The sequence below is a fragment of the Theropithecus gelada genome, chromosome 1 (assembly GCF_003255815.1).
Source record: "Theropithecus gelada isolate Dixy chromosome 1, Tgel_1.0, whole genome shotgun sequence".
Classification (NCBI taxonomy): domain Eukaryota; kingdom Metazoa; phylum Chordata; class Mammalia; order Primates; family Cercopithecidae; genus Theropithecus; species Theropithecus gelada.
In genome coordinates, this window is record NC_037668.1 from 39450745 (window position 1) to 39468188 (window position 17444).

A 17444-nucleotide genomic window follows, 5' to 3' on the forward strand; every position below is an offset into this window, starting at 1 on the left:
CCCGGGAGGCGGAGCTTGCAGTGAGCTGAGATCCGGCCACCGCACTCCATTCTCCTGCCTCAGCCTCCCGAGTAGCTGGGACCACAGGCGCCCGCCACTTCGCCCGGCTAGTTTTTTGTATTTTTTAGTAGAGACGGGGTTTCACCGTGTTAGCCAGGATGGTCTCGATCTCCTGACCTCGTGATCCGCCCGTCTCGGCCTCCCAAAGTGCTGGGATTACAGGCTTGAGCCACCGCGCCCGGCCCACAAAAACTTTAAAAAAAAGTTTTGGGGTGGAAACGTGGAGTGTGAGAGAAGAGAGGTAGGTGGGAAGAAAAAGGTGAGAAGGAACAGAAGAGAAGCAGAGACAGAGAAAGAGAGCCAGAGAAAGAGAGAGAGAAAAAGAGAGACAGAGAGAGAGAGAGAAAGACAGAGACAGAGAGAGAGAGAGAGAGTATGAAGCAGGGAACTGGGCTAGTTGGCTTGCCCTGTGGGCCTGGCCCAGCCTGTGGCCCCAGCCCGGGCGGGGACCTGTTCTGGAATGTCGGGTTGGCATTTTGTCTCAGTTACAATGATCAGCTGCAGGAGATACGGGATTTCTCATTTTAAGCTCTGAAACCACTTAGGTTTCTCTGGCTACTTCAGCTACCCTGTTGCTGCTGGTTCCTGCGCCAAGCCTCCCTTCTAGGAGCAAGGCTGGGAGAAGCAGAGGGAGAGGTCCCGGGAGGGGAGGCTGGCTGTCCTTATGGGAGGTATGACGTTTTCTATGTGGAGTTGCCAGCGTACCTGGAAAGAAGACACGTGTGCTCCTGCCTGGGTCTAGGTGTTTGGATGGTATATGTACACGCCTGAGCCTGAACTGTCAGACACACATGATAGGCACGTGTGTGTCAGGGGTGGGGTAGGGGTCAGCCAGGACATCAAGCAATCCCTCATGGAGCACCAGCTCTGGAGTCTCAGTACCTGGGTTCACACCCCAGCTCCATCTTCCACGGGCTCTGCTCCGTGAACCCAGGCACTGACCCTCTACCTTCGCAGCATGTTAAGGAAATCATCATTAGCGGAACCCTAGGTCTGCCGATGGTGGCGGATGGAGAGGGACTGCTAACGAGTACAGGGTTTCTTTCTGGGGGGATGAAAATGTTCTAAAATTAGATAGTGGTGATGATGGGTACAACCTAGTGAATATACTAAAAACCACTGAATTGCACATTTTAAAAAGGTGAATTTTATGGTATATGAAGGATACCTCAATAAAGTGGTTATCAAAAAGTGGGGGAAAGACGGGGGACTCATATTGGCACTTCCTGAATAGAGTTGTTGCCACACGGCACTCAGCCCGCATACAGTCAGTGCTCAGTAAGGATTAGCTGTTAATAGGGATCAGTCCAAGGCCTGGGCTAGTGTCCATGGGTGTATACCGTTGGAGCTTACAAACGTTTACTTGGGCCCCTGATGCCAGGGCCAGCAGGTTGTCAAGCAGCTGAGCTGCCCCAGGTGTCTGGTGGGGCTCCTGAGCAGCTACTCCCTGGCAGGGAAGGGGGTGTGCGGCCCTCCTCCCGCCTCCCGCCTGAGTCCCTGGAGAGGAGGCTGCCCACTGTGGCAGGCGGGTTCCCGTGCCGCACTCTGCCCGTCTCACAGACACTCATATTCTCCGTGTGCAGCAGACCGTGAATTCACCTTCATACTAGTTACAGGGTTATTTAGCTTCTCCTGATGCTGACAATCACAAACTTTAATTCTCTGCCTGGCTTCTCCCTGCTGTGCCCTCTGCCCACCCCCAAAATCCTTGGGAGAGGATGGGAAGGACTTAGGTCCAGCTCCCTCTTGCCAAAGCTCACCCTTCAGAGTGATGGAGTGATGGGAGGAGGAGGGGCGGTCAGAAGGAGGAGATGTCGGGCAAAGGGCTGGGGGGAGAACAGTGCGGGAGAGAGGAAGTACCACTAAGGCTAATGGGAGCTTCCGTCCTGCTCCTCCAGCCTGACACTAATGTATTCAACCTGACATCCCATCTTGTCATGAATGAAGACTCAGCCGATCAGGCTGCTGGTTTGAGGGCTGGCAGCCTCGGCCGGGACAGACCGGGGCCAGGGCTCAGGCCTGGGGCTGAGCCCCTAGGACGAGGCAACTGGCAGGGGGCTGGCTTTCCTGCCTCCTGCTGAACTAACAGGTGCCCATCCAGGAGCCGACCTGAGGGAGCCCATTGCTACCAGCCTGACAAGCCAGGCCTCGATTTCTCCTACTCCCCCAGCCCATCTCCCGTTGGGCCAAGCCGTCCTGCCTATGGAGGCTTCTCTTGGGCTTCTGGCCCCGCCGCCTGGGCGGCATCTCTCTTCCTTTGCGGAAGGCAGGTGGATCTGCTCAGAGCTACTGCCAAACATTAGACGGGAAATAAAGACTCTGAGACATCCCCTACCACACACCCAAATCACACAATCCTGAGATGAGCACGGGGGACAGGTCCCAACCCAGGTGACACATGCCCGCTTCCTTGCCTGCTGGGAGGAGCTGCTGCTGCCCGGCTCCCCCCTGGCCAGCCCTGGTGAGGTCTTCATCCCTCTCTTGCCTTGGCTTCAGCAGATTCCCTGCTTTCTATCTGCCCTGTGCATCTGCACCCTTTCCAGGAGCAGGCCCAGCTTCCAGCAGGTCCACAGAGGCCTCCCACTGGCTCAGAGGCCAGTGAAGGGCAGAGATCTCAGACCCCTCCTCTTATCCACCACCTGCCTCCTGAAGTGGCCACATTGTCTTTCCCCAAAGCCTCCCGGGCTAGTGAAGTGAAGGAGGAACGATTTGCTTTGAGAAGCATCTGGGTGGAACGGGGGACTCTCACCCACAAAATCCAAGCTGGCCCCATCAGTCACTTGTTAGACAGAGAGTCCCAAGGGCAGAAGGCCAAGCCAAGAGGAATCACAAAGACCAGAGGCCTGGCAATGACCCGGGCCCGGGAGCTTGGAGAGGGAGACTCAGGGCTGGAGGCAGTGCTGGGAGGAGAGGGAGGCCAAGAACCCCATTGGTGGATCCAGGTTAGTGTCTGCCTCCTCCCAGCCCCATTCCACTGCCCCACCCCTGCCAGCGGGGGAAGTGGCCACGGTGGCCTGGGCAAGAGAGATGTCAACGGGGCCGATGGGAGAAGGGGCTTGTTGACTGCAAACTGTCCATTATGGCTTAGATTATAAGCATATTGCACAGGGCTCTCTGCACGATGCCGGGGAAATCCAATACGCTGAAAGGTTAATGCAATCAATTAGGGTGACAAGGAAGTAAAGTAAAGCCTTCCGAGTAGATGAAAAGGAGAGAGAGAGAGAGAGAGAGCGCCATGGAGTTGTGGGGGTGCTATGGGTGGTGGGAAGGCAAGGAGGAAGAGGAACTAGAGGGATGCAGAGAGGAGGCCTGGAGGGGAAAGAGATATGGACAAAAGGTCAGGAGCCTGCAAAAAGAGGACAGCAAGAGAGATGGCAGCAGACCTAGCAAGAGAGGAGGCCCAGCAGACTCTGCAGCAGACCTCTGACTGCAGGTGCAGCTTCTGTCTCCTTGCCCACTCCCTGACAGCCTTTCCCCTCAGGCTTGGAGCCTGATTCCGACCTTGGCCCACAGCAGTAGAACCGGGCCAGGGTGGCCTTGGTCCCTGATCCTGGACAGAGCTAGCACCCACTGTGTAACCTCCAGGGCCTTCTCAGCCAGACTGCAGCCTGGTCCCCCCGCCCCAACCAATAGACCCAGTCTCAGACCTGGACTCCCCCCTTGGCCTGCTTGCCCCTCAGCAGCTCCTGGCAACACAGCCTTCACAGCTTCTCCCAGGCACCCCAGCCCCTCTTTGCCACAAGCCTGGGAAGCAGAGAGCAGTTTACAGATAGAGAAATTGGTGCTCAGAGGTTATGCCGCTTCCCAGAGCCCTGACACAGAAATAGAAGATCCAGGGCTGCCAGTCCACGACCTGTGGGGCTTTTTATTCCAAGGTGCTCCCTGGAATCAGGAGCCCGCCCTTCCTCATAGGGTCAGACTCCAAGGCCCCCAGGGCAGAGGGTAGGGAGCTCTGTGGAATCAGCCCAGAGATGGCTGTAGCCTCTGGAGCACAAGCAGGCGGGAACTACCTGGTGGGTACCGGGCAAGCCACTTTCAGCCACAACAACTCACTCACTTGTCCCAGCAACCCTGCAAAGTAGATATTCTCCCCTTACAAAAGAGGAAGCTGTGAGGGCTGGGCACGGTGGCTCACGCCTGTAATCCCAGCACTTTGAGAGGCCGAGGCAGGCAGATCACAACGTCAGGAGTTTGAGACCAGCCTGGCCAATATGGTGAAACCCCATCTTTCCTAAAAATATAAAAAATTAGCTGGGTGTGGTGGTGGGTGCCTGTAGTCCCAGCTACTTGGGAGGCTGAGGCAGGAAAATTGCTTGAACCTGGGGGGCAGAGGTTGCAGTGAGCCGAGATCATGCCACTGCACTCCAGACCAGGCAACAGAGCGAGACTTCGTCTCAAAAAAAAAAAAAAAAAAGAGGAAGCTGTGGATCTGAGGTGAGAGAACTTGCTAAAGACTGCAGGGCTCCCGGGATACCAGCGGGGGCAAGAGCTCCGAGGAAGCAGGGGCTGCAGAGGAGAGGAAGAGCTGAGACTTTGAGGCAGGGACTGAGCAGAGAAGGAGGCCCTAAGGAGAGCAGGGGGAGGGAGACCCCCGAACAGACCAGGACTGCAAGCAGCACTGCAACCCGAGCACTGGGCTCCCAGACAAATGCACCCAGCCCCTCAGAGCAGTCCTGATGAAGACATGTGCACAGGGCAGGACAATGGCTGTAACAGCTTTGGAACTGGACTTAGGGCCGGGGAAATGTACACTTCAGCAGGGGTGCAATGGTAAATTTCCTGTTGTGTACATTTTACCTCTAAAAAGAGAGAGAGACAGAGAGCAAAGTACAGGAGCTAGAAACTCTCAAGCAGGGGCTGGAAAACTTTTTCCCTAAAGGCCAGAGAGAAAATTATTAACCTTTTAGGCTTTGTGGGCCCAACAGTCTCTGTTGTAGCCATTCAACAATCTCTGCAAGTATAGAGTGAAAACAGCCATAGATAATACCTGAACAAATAGGCATGGCTGTGTTCCAATAAAACTTTATTTATAAAAGCAGACTGTGGGTCAAAGGTGGCCCATCTGCCAACTCCTGCTCCAGAGAATGGAAGCACTTGGGGCGGAATTTCAGGACACAGAATGGCTGGCTTCACCCTGCTGCCTGGGGATGGAGGTATCTATCCTGTCTGGACCTCATGGGCGGAGGTTTCTAGAGGAAGCAAGGTTCTCATAATCAGAGAGTAGAGAAAAGGAAGGGACAGAGAACAAGGTACAGTGTGGGAAGCCAATATCCAGGAACTGGTGCTAGCTCGGGGCATCCTGAGGAGCCTTCCACGGCACTCAGATCCTCATGGACTATGTGAAGGCATGGAGGCTTGCAGCTCTGAAGATTCTAGAACTCTCAACTCCATGAGACAGGGGTGAGGCCATGGTTAAGAGGAGGACGGGAGTGGCCAGAAGGGAGCAAGAAGGGGCACCAGGGAGAGAAAGGCAGAGAGGACCTGGGACAGAGCTGTAACCAGGGTGGTGCTGGTGGTAAAGGGAGGAATCCACGGGCCCCAGTGAGAGCGCAGGGCGCGGGCCGGGCCTGCCCTACACCGGGCCGCCTCTGATCACGTTTTCAGGGCCACTGCCCGCCAGCGCAGACAATGCTGGGGGAGCCTTTGAAGTCCGAAAGGGATGCCGCGGTGGGAGCCGGGGAATCTCCTCCCTTCCCCGTCCTCCTTGCAGGGGAGGGGGCCCGTAGGACAAAACCCAGAGCCCGTCGGTCACAGCCGGGGCCCCGAAATGCGAGAGACAAAGGGAAAACAAACAGGTTTGGAGCCAGGCGCACGGTGCCGTGTCTGTCCCCCGCCCCGCCGAGCGGGGATGATGGATGGCTGCAGCCAGCCAGCTCGCCCGCCGGGCAGGCCCCGCTATTTACATAACACTGGCGTTCCACCGGTCACCTCTGACACAGCACTGCCTGGGGCCCGAGGCCTGGTGGCCCCGCGGTTTCTCGCGCCACCACCCGGGGAACTGACACAGCCCGCGAAGGCTGGGCCAGGCTGGGCAGCCCCGTGTGCTTGGACTTCGGGGGAGCCCCATGCCTGAGGAAAGGCAGGACATGGCAGCCTGTCCTGCCCTCGGCCGTGGCCTTCTCCCTGCAAGCCTCTTAGGGAGGACAGAGGAAGTCACTGGGGGTGGCACAGCCTCCGAGGAGCGAAAGCAGTACTGGGGTTCTGGGGCCTTCAAGTCCAGCCGTTCTTGAGGCAGAGCTTGGGCAGCACTTCCAGGCACAGCCAGCCACTGCCACGGAGGCAATGGCACTGTGAGAGCGGGCACCTCAGGCTGGGTAACCTGAGCCCAGCCACCACAGCTGCCCCACCGCCCCACGCTGCCCTGAGCACATTCCTTCCCCAAAGTCTGCAATCCATATGTCCCCAGACCATTTCCAGCCTAAAAGCCAAACCGAGGGGATCCCACTGGCAGGAGGGCATCTTTTCCATCAGGGCGGAGTGGGCAGGGTGGCTGCAGTTCCCCATCTCCATCTTCTCATCTCTCCCTGGGTGCTCAGCAGGACTGAACCCATCCCAGGGTGACACATGCATTAGGTGAGTGGTCACCAGTTGGGGAGAGGACGCGAGGCTCAGGGAGGGGCTCAGGCCTTACCTTGTAGTGGGTCCTAGAGCCTCCTCGGATGTAGCTGGGGGTGTCACTTCATCCTGGAGAGGCAGAGAGAGGAGCCCTGTTAGCCTTTCCAAGCCCATGACTCCCCAGTGCACGCCCACCATCCCTCCTGAGCACCCAAGGGTTCCCTGCCCCACATGGGCTGAGGGGCTGATGCTCCAGGGCCAGCCAAGAGGGCCAGAAACTCAGGCATGCCGGGTGGACTCTGATTTGGTTCATTCAGGTATATGCCAGCCACAGTTTGTGAAAAAGTCAGAAAGCGGTGGGAGCTGACTGCAGGGGCAATGTGGTCCTCAGGATCCCCCTAGCCAGGTGGAGAAGAGTCAGCCGTGCCGTGCACACTGCTCCGTGGAGGAGGCCGGGAGTGGGGGTGCTGGTGAAGTGGTCTACCTGCTTCTGTGGAGCTGTAGCGGCCTAACAGGGATGCCTGGGGACCATGACAGAATACAGCAGTAACTGCTCCTTTACTCTCTTCCCTGGGGCCCCTGAACATAAAAATGACAGATGCCAAACGGTTCGCTCTAGCAAGTTGGTGACAGAGGGGCAAGGGCTGGCCAGGGGCCAAGGCACCAGGAAGCCTCCCTCCACGCCCCAGGAGCAGGCTGCCAACAGCACCTTCCACCCCGGGCTCTACCCATGAGTCATCACAGCCCACATCCAGAGACAGTGCAGGGAGAGGGACGATGGTCTGACAACGTGGAGGCTTTAACCAACACACAGCCCAGCCTAGCGTGCCGGGCTGGGGCCCTCCTGCCCAGAGAATGAATTTGGGGAGCCAGGTTCAAAGGGGCAGCCTCTGTGTACGTAGAGAGAAAACCCAGGGAGCCCCCCAGCCTGCTGGCCGGGCCCCCCAACCCTTGCTCGAGCCAGGCCCTGCCCCTGCAGGCCTCGGAACTCTACCCAGGCTTGGGGAGGGCTGTCTGTTACGTTTTCTTCTCCTCTCTCCCTCATTTGTGGCTTATCAATGATGCAAGAGGAATAACACCAATTTCCTTAGGCTATGTAATCCCCAAATCAGATTGGGGGGATTGCGGGAGATGAGGTGACCTTGTTCAGGGCTCCCGGAATGCCACCCAGTCCTGCCGCCCGCTCTCCGGTTCCCAGGACATATTTAGACAGATAATGCTAATTGTACTTGACACGTCCTCTTAAGGAGGGCTCGGCTCTCCACCAGCTTTCGCCGCTCGTGCTGGGCTGCCCGGGCAGAGGGTGCCCACTGGGGTGGAGCCTACCCTGCCAGATACAGGGCTCTGGGAGGGCTGAGGGCCCGGTAGGCATTGAGTGGTTGGAAAGCACTGCCCCACGGGCCTCTGATGCCCATCTCATCCAGATGATGAGAGGCAGGGGGTCTGCAGAGAGCTGGGCAGACCCCTGAGACAGGGGGCAGTAGAGAGGATGGGGAGCTGGGCAAAGGGGGAATAAGGAAAAGGGAAGGATCTGGCCAGGAGAGGAGAGGATGGAGGAGGAGGCCAACAGGGAGGGTCACAGGGGCCGGGGATGGAGACCACCAGGCCTCCACTGCCAGGCACCAGGTGGGCTCAGCCATCAGAGCTCAAGTTCTGGCTGGGCAGCACAGGGCCCTGGCTGGGTGTCATCCTCACCGTCCCATCTGTCCCACACACTCCTGTCTGAGATCTCTCAAGGCACCCTGGCCAGCCTCCTGTGGACCCCCAAAGCCCCCCAACTCCACAACTCTGGTATCTCCCTTCCACCACCTTTCCCTCCCCTCCCATCCTCCCTAGCAACTGTGCATTTATTAATTCATGAGGCACTAATTAGTTCTTTGTTTAATTTTGTGTTAAACAGACTGACCGGAATGATAACGACTTGCAGCGCGGTGTTGCCGTCCCCAACCACCCCTGTTTTCTGACAACAAGGGAGCGCAGGAGACCGGAGCGCTGAACCCAAATCCCTCAGCAGTTGCACTTCATTAAGTCAAAATGTGACAAGAAGCTTAGAGAGCAACTTGCAGATCTGATCACACAGAACAATCAGGGAGGAAACTTTCCAGGAGTTGGTCGGGGGTGGAGGAGGGAGGGGAGGGCCAGAGATGCGTACGTACAGGGACCAGGACGCGCATGGGGTCCTGTACCCCACCTGCCCAGGGCAGGTGTCCCGGCTGATGGGAGCAGGAAAGCTGTTTCTGGGTGGGATCTGGGACCCTGGGATACTGGGACCCCAGCGGGGGCCTAAGAAGTAGCCGAGAGTTCATCTTGGTCTCTTCTTCCTTCTCTGGGCGTTTTTTCTTGTCTCTCTGCCTCTCACTGTCCCCGATGTCTGCTTTGTGAGTGGCCCACATGAGTGAGTGGTCAGCACATCTGGGACCTGGTAGCTGATGTAGTTAAGGAAGGATTCTCCAAGGCCAGGGGAGAGGCACAGTACTGGGAAAACCCAGAGGACAGCAGCGGCCCTACGCTCAGCAGGACTGAAGTGAAGTGAACGCTTCCAGGCTAGGAAAGAAAAGCCATGTGCTCAGAGATCATGGCAGAAAGTGCCTAAGAAATGCCAACACACCCATTACCTGCCAGCTGTCTGTCCGCCCATCCATCCAACCATCCATCTAATGTTCCTAATCCTAAGTACTCTGGCCAAAAAACTGAGGACCCAAAGGTTCAGAGTTCTGTCCAGAGGTAGATGGCACATCAGAAACAGAACTGGGTCCTGGAGCTTCCAGGCTGTGGGGCTGATGGTTGGTTGGTAGCTGAGCTAAAAGTGTCAACAGCCTTCTGACTGACTTCCTCCTGTCCATGTGAAAAAGCAGGATCTTGGCCCCAGAGGCAACAGGCTGCCCATCCCACCATCTCATTGCACAAGTGAGGATGAGTGATACCAAAAGCAAACCCTGCCCCAAACTACAGGCAGTGGCCCTGCCCACCTTTTACCCACCCCTTATCTCTGAAGACACCGGCAATGTCTTGGGTAAGAAGAAGAGCACAGAAGGGATGTGAGGAGGAGGAGAAGAAAAACAAAAGCACAGAGAAAAGTTGGCAAACGTGAGCCCTATGTGTGCAAAGAGCCTGGTGCCTTCTTCCCACTGGCTGCTGAACCTGCCCAGGTGAGGCCCGGCCCTCCCTCCTTCTCAGCCCCGGGCCGCCCAGCCGTGAGAGTGAGCCTGGGGGCAGCCTCATCCAGCCTTTCTCCTGGCCGGTTCCGAAGCACAGTGGTCTCTCACCGAGCCGGCAGCCCTGGGCTGGCTTCTGTTAATTTGCTGTCAGGCTGCCTAAGCAAACCAATTAAAACTAATCATTAATTATAAAAGAGAGGGAGAAGAGGAGGAGAGGAGAGGAGAGGGTGAAAGACCGAGAGGGGAAGGAGGAAGAGGGAAGATGGGTTGGCGAGGGAAGACCTGGGGGCCTGCAAGGGGCTCAGAGTGGGGCCTGGTGGGCTGGGCTCTGGGAGGACGAGAGGCTCCTCCGGCACAAGGGGTGCCAGGATCGGGGGAGGGCAGGAAGGAAGCAAGGGATGGAGGAGAGGGGGCAGCCATGGGCAAGGGGCGGAGGGAATGCCACGAGAGATGGGACGGGGGAGAGTGACGGGCAGAGAAGTGGCAGCGTACCAGGACCTTCAGGGGCCTCCTCCATCTGCAGTTCCCTCTTGCTGGAGCCACGGCCGGTCCAGGACTTGACTTTGGAGCCTCTCACCCACAGCTGCCCAGCTCTATATTTATGAGGCACCAGGCCAGGCTCCTCAGCCAGCACTCCTACCTGCTCACCAGGCCTCCGGGCCATGGGGGCTTGGGGCAGCTGTTGGGCTGCCCATCCGCCCCCCCACTCCACTGCGTCTCCTTCCCCCTGCCCCCAGCCCCATCCTCACGCACAGGCTCTCCCTGGCCGAGCCCTTTCACAGGGGCTGGGGCCATGTCAACCCGGCAGCGTGAGCAGGGGGGCGGCACAGACAACGGGGCAGCGTCATGGAAACGGGCACTTTCCCGGAGAAATATTCTGTTTGGCCTCCTTCCTGCATTGAGGAGCTGTCAGGAACCTGAGTGAGAGTCACACTACCCCGGGACCAGGCGTGACAAAACCTATTTTCTGCCTCAAATTTGATTGATTAAAAAACTTTTTAGGAAAACCATGTTAAAAGGGTGAAAAAGAAAGAGAGAGCGGGAGAGGGGGAGAGAGAGAGAGGGAGAGAGAGAAAGAGAGGAGAAAAGAAAGAGTGAAAGAAAGTGCTGTCCGGAGGACGGCTGGGGAGAGAAAGGCCCCAGGCAGGGGCTGAGCAGTGCCCCGGGCGATGCCACAGGGGGATGCACGCCAGGGGGATCCCACGGCATAACCAGGCAAAACGGAAAGGTCAGAGGAAGCCCGGAACTTTTACACAGTGGTTAGCAGGACAATGAGGGGGCCGAGGGCCGCGTAGGCCAGCAGGTGCGGGATCGAGACAGAGGCCTGGGGAAAGGAGCCTGGGCCAGAGGCAGGGAGGGGCAGTGGGGGTGGCTGTCCAGCCCCCCGAGTCGGAGCAGGCCTCCGGATTGGCTCTGAGCTCTTTCCAGGCACAGTCTTGGTTGGAATTGGGCCAGAATCCTGAAAAACCTACATAGGGTCAAGAGGAAGGGCCCTCATCCTCTGGGGACAGGAAACGGGTTTTCCCACCTTGTTCTCCCAAGACCTGGCTTAAGAAATGTTTTTAATCACAGTAATTTTTAAAACGCAGGAGACATCAACTTGACCCTCCACCCTGAGGCTGGCTCAGCACCAGCTTTGAGCCCGCCTTCGCCTGTCTTGGACCTTCCCCAGTCAGGCCCTCAAGTCCTTCGTGGGATGTTGCCCTATGTGGTCCCCATGCCTGGCCAGGGACTTCAATGGTGAATTTGAGGCCCTGCCTGACTCTCTCAAGGCTCCAAGAGAAAAGTTGGCCTTCCCACCCCTCCTGAGACTCCCTCAGGAGGATACAACCCCTCCATTTCCCAGTGGCCCTTCCCGATCTTCTTGGGCAGGACCCCTAGTCTCCTCAGGAGGAAGGGTCCGAGTTGGTGGCCTAGTTTGCTCTTCTTTTCTCTAAGGGCCTTGAAGGTCAAGGTGAGGAATGGTTCTGGCCAAGAAATCAGAAAGAAGATTTTCCCACGTGCTGGGAGAGTGCTCAGTAGTGCCCATCCAGTCTCTGCCAGTGCAGGGCTCAGCGTGGTAGGCAGTGCCTCCTCTCAACAGACAGGCGTGTCGCCAACAGACGCACAGAAAGACAACACCTGCTCCAGGCCTTCCCCAGCCCCTGTGCCAGGTCAAGTGACCCTAGATCTCTCTTGTCCCTGTTTCACAGTGAGATCATCAGGCACTCACTGAGCATGTACTGCATGTATGACGCCGTGCCAGGCACGAGGAAGAGAAAACAAGACAGCTTACAAAAGGCTGGGGGCAGTGGCTCACGCCTGTAATCCCAGCACTTTGGGAGGCAGGCAGATCACCTGAGGTCAGGAGTTTGAAACCAGCCTGGCCAACATGGTGAAACCCTGTCTCTACTAAAAATGCAAATATTAGCCGGGCGTGGTGGCGCACACCTGTAATCCCAGTTACTCAGGAGGCTAAGGCATGAGAATCGCTTGAACCCGGGAGGCAGAGGTTGCAGTGAGCTGAGATTGTGCAATTGCACTCCAGCCTGGGAGACAGAGTGAGACTCCGTCTTGGGGAGGGAAAAAAAAAGATAGCATACAAAAGCCAAGTTGGCGAGAGTTGGGTTTGAATCCTGCCTCTGCTGCCTCCTGCCATGCAATTGGGTACGCAGGCTGCTTAACCTCTCGAGGCCCCAGCTTCTTCCATTGAAAAGTAGGGGTCCATAAGCACCTATCTCAAAGGAAGTTCATCCCGTATTTCTTGAGCACCTACTATATGCTATTAGATACTTGTCCTAGACCTAAAGAACATTGGCAAACCAACAACTCAACCCTCAGGGAGCTTCCATTCCTGTGCTGTTGAGGACGCTCGGAAACAATGGTTAGTACAATGGGTGGCACGTAGTAAGTGCTCAATAAATATGACCTCTTATTAGTTTCCAGGGTCCCTGCCTTTAAGACGCTAGGAGAGATGGTGCAATTCCATTCCCAGGCATATACCAGAAAAAATGGAAAACAGGTACTCAAAAAAAAAAAAACCAAACCAAAACAAACAAACAACAAAACCCTTGTGCATGAACGTTCATAGCAGCACTATTCACGGTAGTCAGATGGTAGATACAATTCAAGTGTCCATGGACTGAGGAGTGGACCCACAACATAGAGTCTGTCCATACTATGGAATGTTATTCCACTATAAAAAGGAGTGAAGTTCTGATACGGGCTACAATGTGGATGCACCTGGAAATGATGAGCAAGAAACGAGCTAGACGGACACAAAAGGCCACAAATTGTACGATTCCATTAATATGAAATATCTGGAACAGGCAAATCCATAGAGACAGAAAGCAGTGGTTGCCAGGGGCTGGGAGAAGGGGACAGTAGGGAGGGACTGCTAAGGGATTAAGGGTTTCTGTCTGGAGTGATGAAAAAGTTCTGGAACTAGCTCAATACTTGTGCAACTCTGCAAATGTACTTGATGCCACTGATTTGCACACTTTAAAGTAGTTACAGGCTGGGTGTGGTGGCTCATGGCTGTAATCCCAGCACTTTGGGAGGCCGAGGCAGGCAGATCACTTGAGGTCAGGAGTTGGAGACCAGCCTGGCCAACATGATGAAACCCCGTCTCTACTAAAAATACAAAAATTAGCCAGGTGTGGTGGCGGGCGCCTGTAATCCCAGCTACTCGGGAGGTTGAGGAAGAATCGCTTGAACCCAGGAGGTGGAAGTTGCAGTGAGCCACGATCACGTCATTGCACTCCAGCCTGGGAGACAAGAGCGAGACTCTGTCTCAAATAAATAAATAAATAAAATAGTTACAATGGTAAATTTTATGGTATGTGCATTTTTACCACCATAAAGTAAAATAAAATGATATTGCTTTTTAAAAAAAACAACTGCTAGGGAGAGAAGGAATTTGTCCCATGTGGCAGCTCAGGGCAGGTGTGGGGGAAGCCAAGTCACGGGGGCTGGTAGGTGAGACACGGTGACTTCAAATGGGTCCTCTTTCCCCCTCTGCTTGAGAACCCATCGTCTGAGGGGGGCTCCCAGGCCTCCACAAGATGTGCTGTGTGATCACGGAGGGAGAGGGCGAGGCGGAAGGGCTAGGATGGTTGCAGTGAAGGTTTGGACCTCCCCTTAGGAACCCTCACTCAAGTGCCTGTGATTCCGCACCCCTGCGGGCTGCCGTTCCCGGCACACACAGAGAGCGGCTTCTCCTGTGCGGATCCCAATACCAATCCATCTCTCTGCCATGCTCCCCAGATAACTTTTGCTGCCGCTCAGCATCTTGCTGGAACAAGCGCCCCTCTGGATGGGTCTGAGTCGGTGACTTCCCCACCCACAGGGCTCCAGGGCTTCCCAAGGTCGAGGAGCTCCACCTCGAAGGGAAAGCCTGGAATAACCAGGGAGCCAGACTCGTGGGGTAGCCCCCCCAAGCTCCTGCCCCCGCCCTCCTGCCTGTTCCAGAATGCATGTACACACATAAACCCCTGCCTTGGCCCAGGAACTGTCAGGAGATCAACAAACAAAAGCTGCTTCTTGACAGGGAGTCATTTATATTTTAGCTTCGTTCCATTATCCTAACGAATCCTTCATCAGCAGATGCAATATTAACAGCAGAAAATCAGCTCATTACATCCGGGGGGATTTCATCAAGACGGCAATCATGTGCCGCTCCCAAGCCTTCAAGAGGCCAGTGGGGCTGTTATTTATTTATTTTGTTACTTATTTATTTAATTTTTTGGGTTCTTTCCACATAATTGCACCGCATCTCAAATCTTTAATAAATAATTTGTAGGTCCTGAACTGCAGACAGCTTTGCTCTCTGCCATGAGAGCCTGCATTAGCCAAAATATTTACCACTATTTAAGAGTCATTAGAGTCAGGAGGGATGTGGGGAGGGGTACCCTGTTCTTCCGGAAACAGCCTGGTTTGGGGCTGTGGCGCTTGGCCCTCACTGTAGTCCTCTAACCGGCTGTCTGGTTCTAAGGCCAGCCATCCTGGACTGGAGGCTCCCAGAAGGCAGGCCTCCGTCTGTTGCCCTCAGCTCCCTTTGTTTGGGTGGGGGTTTCCTGGGAGCTCTCACAGAGGGACAAGGCCATCTCTAAGTCCCCTGCTGGGCTTCTCCAGGCTTGACGAGGACAGGTGGCTCATGGAAAGGACACACGTGGTGTGGGGACAGCCACCTCTCACATGCTTAAGCTAGCAAGCCCTGCCAGGTTGGCATTGCTGGCCGGCCCTGCGCCAGAGAACTCCGCAAGGGGAACCTTCTCTGTCTTCCAGCAGGCCCTGGCTCAGGAGCTTCACCACCGTCTGACCCATCCCTCTTGGCTTCCCAAGGTTACACCTTCGACTTCAAAGGAAAGGAAAATTCAGTAGGTCCAGAGGCAGACTGTTCCATTTTACAGATAAGAAAATGAAAGTTAAGAAACTTAAGCTCTTGCCGGGCGCGGTGGCTCACGCCTGTAATCCCAGCACTTTGGGAGGCTGAGGCAAGTGGATCACCTGAGGTCAGGAGTTTGAGACCAGCCTGGCCAACATGGTGAAACCCTGTCTCTACGAAAAATACAAAAAATTAGCCAGGTTTGATGGTGCGCACCTGTAGTCCCAGCTACTCAGGAGGCTGAGGCAGGAGAATTGCTTGAACCCAGGAGGTGGAGGTTGCAGTGAGCTGAGATCGTGCTACTGCACTCCAACCTGGGCAACAGAACGAGACTCCATCTCAAAAAAAAAAAAAAAAAAAAAAAGACAAGAAAAAAAGAAAGAAAGAAAGAAAGAAAGAAACTTAAGCTCTCTGCCTGAGGCAGCACAGCTAGGATGAGGCACAGAACTGGAACTCAGACTCAGCAGTGGCTCTGCTGAGCCGCCACACCTTCCACTAGGCGGGAGCCTTCCAACGACTGGCCCTCCCAGTGCTCCTGGCTCCGGCCCACAAGGCTGGAGTGGCCACTGGTGCTGATGGGCACCCCCCGCCGCCACCACTGGGCTGGCCATGCTTTCACAGGTTTTTCCCAGCGGGGGCTGGATTTCTGCCCAGCCAGGAATGTGCTCCCAGGATGTCAATTCTAATCTCCCCAGCGCTCTGACAGAATTAAGCTCCAGTTTGTCCGACAACATCCCAAAGTTTCAGAAATCCAGGGCAGACTCTCTAATCAGGCTGCAGGACAAAGGTCTGGCCTGACCCTGTCACTTCCATTTATTCCTCCTGTCTGTCTCCGGGCCTCGGCCTTTCTACGGTTTCCTCCACCCTCTGCCCCTTCCCTGGCCGCCCAGCCCCCACCCTCTCCTCCGAGCTGCCTTGTCTCCGCCCAGCCCAGCGTTGGCCCTCCCCAAGCAGCCAAGCCAGTCCAGTTGCTCCAGCATCTAAAGCCGAGGAATTCCTAGGAGACCCACCTGCCGCCACTCAGCCGCGGGCCTGACCTTGGTCCAGGCTCCCTTCCGTTAGCTGACTTTAGGGAGCATGCTGGCTCCACCCCTCCTCTGCTCCAGGAACTAGGTGTCCAGTCCAGAGTTACTCTCCGAGTCAGCCCACCCTGGCCTCTGGTTGGCTCAACTCTGGGCTCCCCATAACTGCCCCAGAAGCATCCTCTGGCCTCAGCAACCTCCATTCTGTTTGAGGGGTTGGCTTGTGGGCCCTGAAAAGCTTTGGCTCCTCGGCCGTGTTTGGGGACAACTATGTGGGCAGAAACCACTCTTCCTCAACCAACTCCGTGAGTCACCTCTTGGTGACTGTCTACAATGGTAGAAGCAGCCCTGTATCCGGGCTAGGCAGGGTGAGGACCTAAGCCTTTGGCTCTGCTGGATTGTGGTGCCATTAGGAAGGGACAAGGAGCCTGAGAGCAGCAGGGATGCTTCCTCCACTCCCCACAGCACCCAATCTATACCCCACAGCACCCAATCCGCTCCCCACAGCACCCAATCCGCTCCCCACAGCACCCAATCCACACCCCACAGCACCAATCCGCTCCCCACAGCACCCAATCTGCTCCCCACAGCACCCAATCTACACCCCACAGCACCCAATCCGCTCCCCACAGCACCCAATCCGCTCCCCACAGCACCCAATCCTCTCCCCACAGCACCCAATCCACTCCCCACAGCACCCAATCCGCTCCCCACAGCACCCAATGTGCTCCCCACAGCACCCAATCCGCTCCCCACAGCACCCAGTCCGCTCCCCACAGCACCCAATCTGCACCCCACAGCACCCAATCCGCTCCCCACAGCACCTAATGTGTTCCCCACAGCACCCAGTCCGCTCCCCACAGCACCCAATCTGCACCCCACAGCACCCAATATGCTCCCCACAGCACCCAATCCGCTCCCCACAGCACCCAATCCATTCCCCACAGCACCCAATCCACTCCCCATCCACATGGCTCTCGGGTAGACACCTAGTGCTGATACCCGCCTCCATTTCCAGAGGAAGTCACATGCACAAGCCGGCTAGAAGAGGCACAGGCAGAGAGGTGTGCATGGGGACCCCGGCTTAAATCTGGCTTGCTCACATCAGAAGATTCGTGGGGAGCAGTGGGCAGAGGGAGACATATGGACCATCCAGGGGGATACTGAGGGTGGCTGTACCCAAGCATGTGCGCTGAGCGTAAAGCCAGACCCAAGGGAAGGGCTCCCCACGCGAGGGAAGGAGAACGAATCCCCCAGGGCAGAGAGAGAGAGTAAGAAGAACAG

At 56.2% G+C, this 17444-nt stretch overlaps 1 protein-coding gene across 1 annotated transcript in view; it reads right to left on the reverse strand.

Annotated features, from left to right (window-relative positions):
- Nucleotides 1-17444, reverse strand: part of CASZ1 (castor zinc finger 1) — a 159709-nt gene that overhangs the window by 62464 nt on the left and 79801 nt on the right. Inside the window, exon 3 of the mRNA XM_025390799.1 lies at nucleotides 6692-6744. The gene's annotated coding sequence lies outside the window, so the exon portion shown is untranslated. The remainder of the gene's footprint in view (nucleotides 1-6691; nucleotides 6745-17444) is intronic.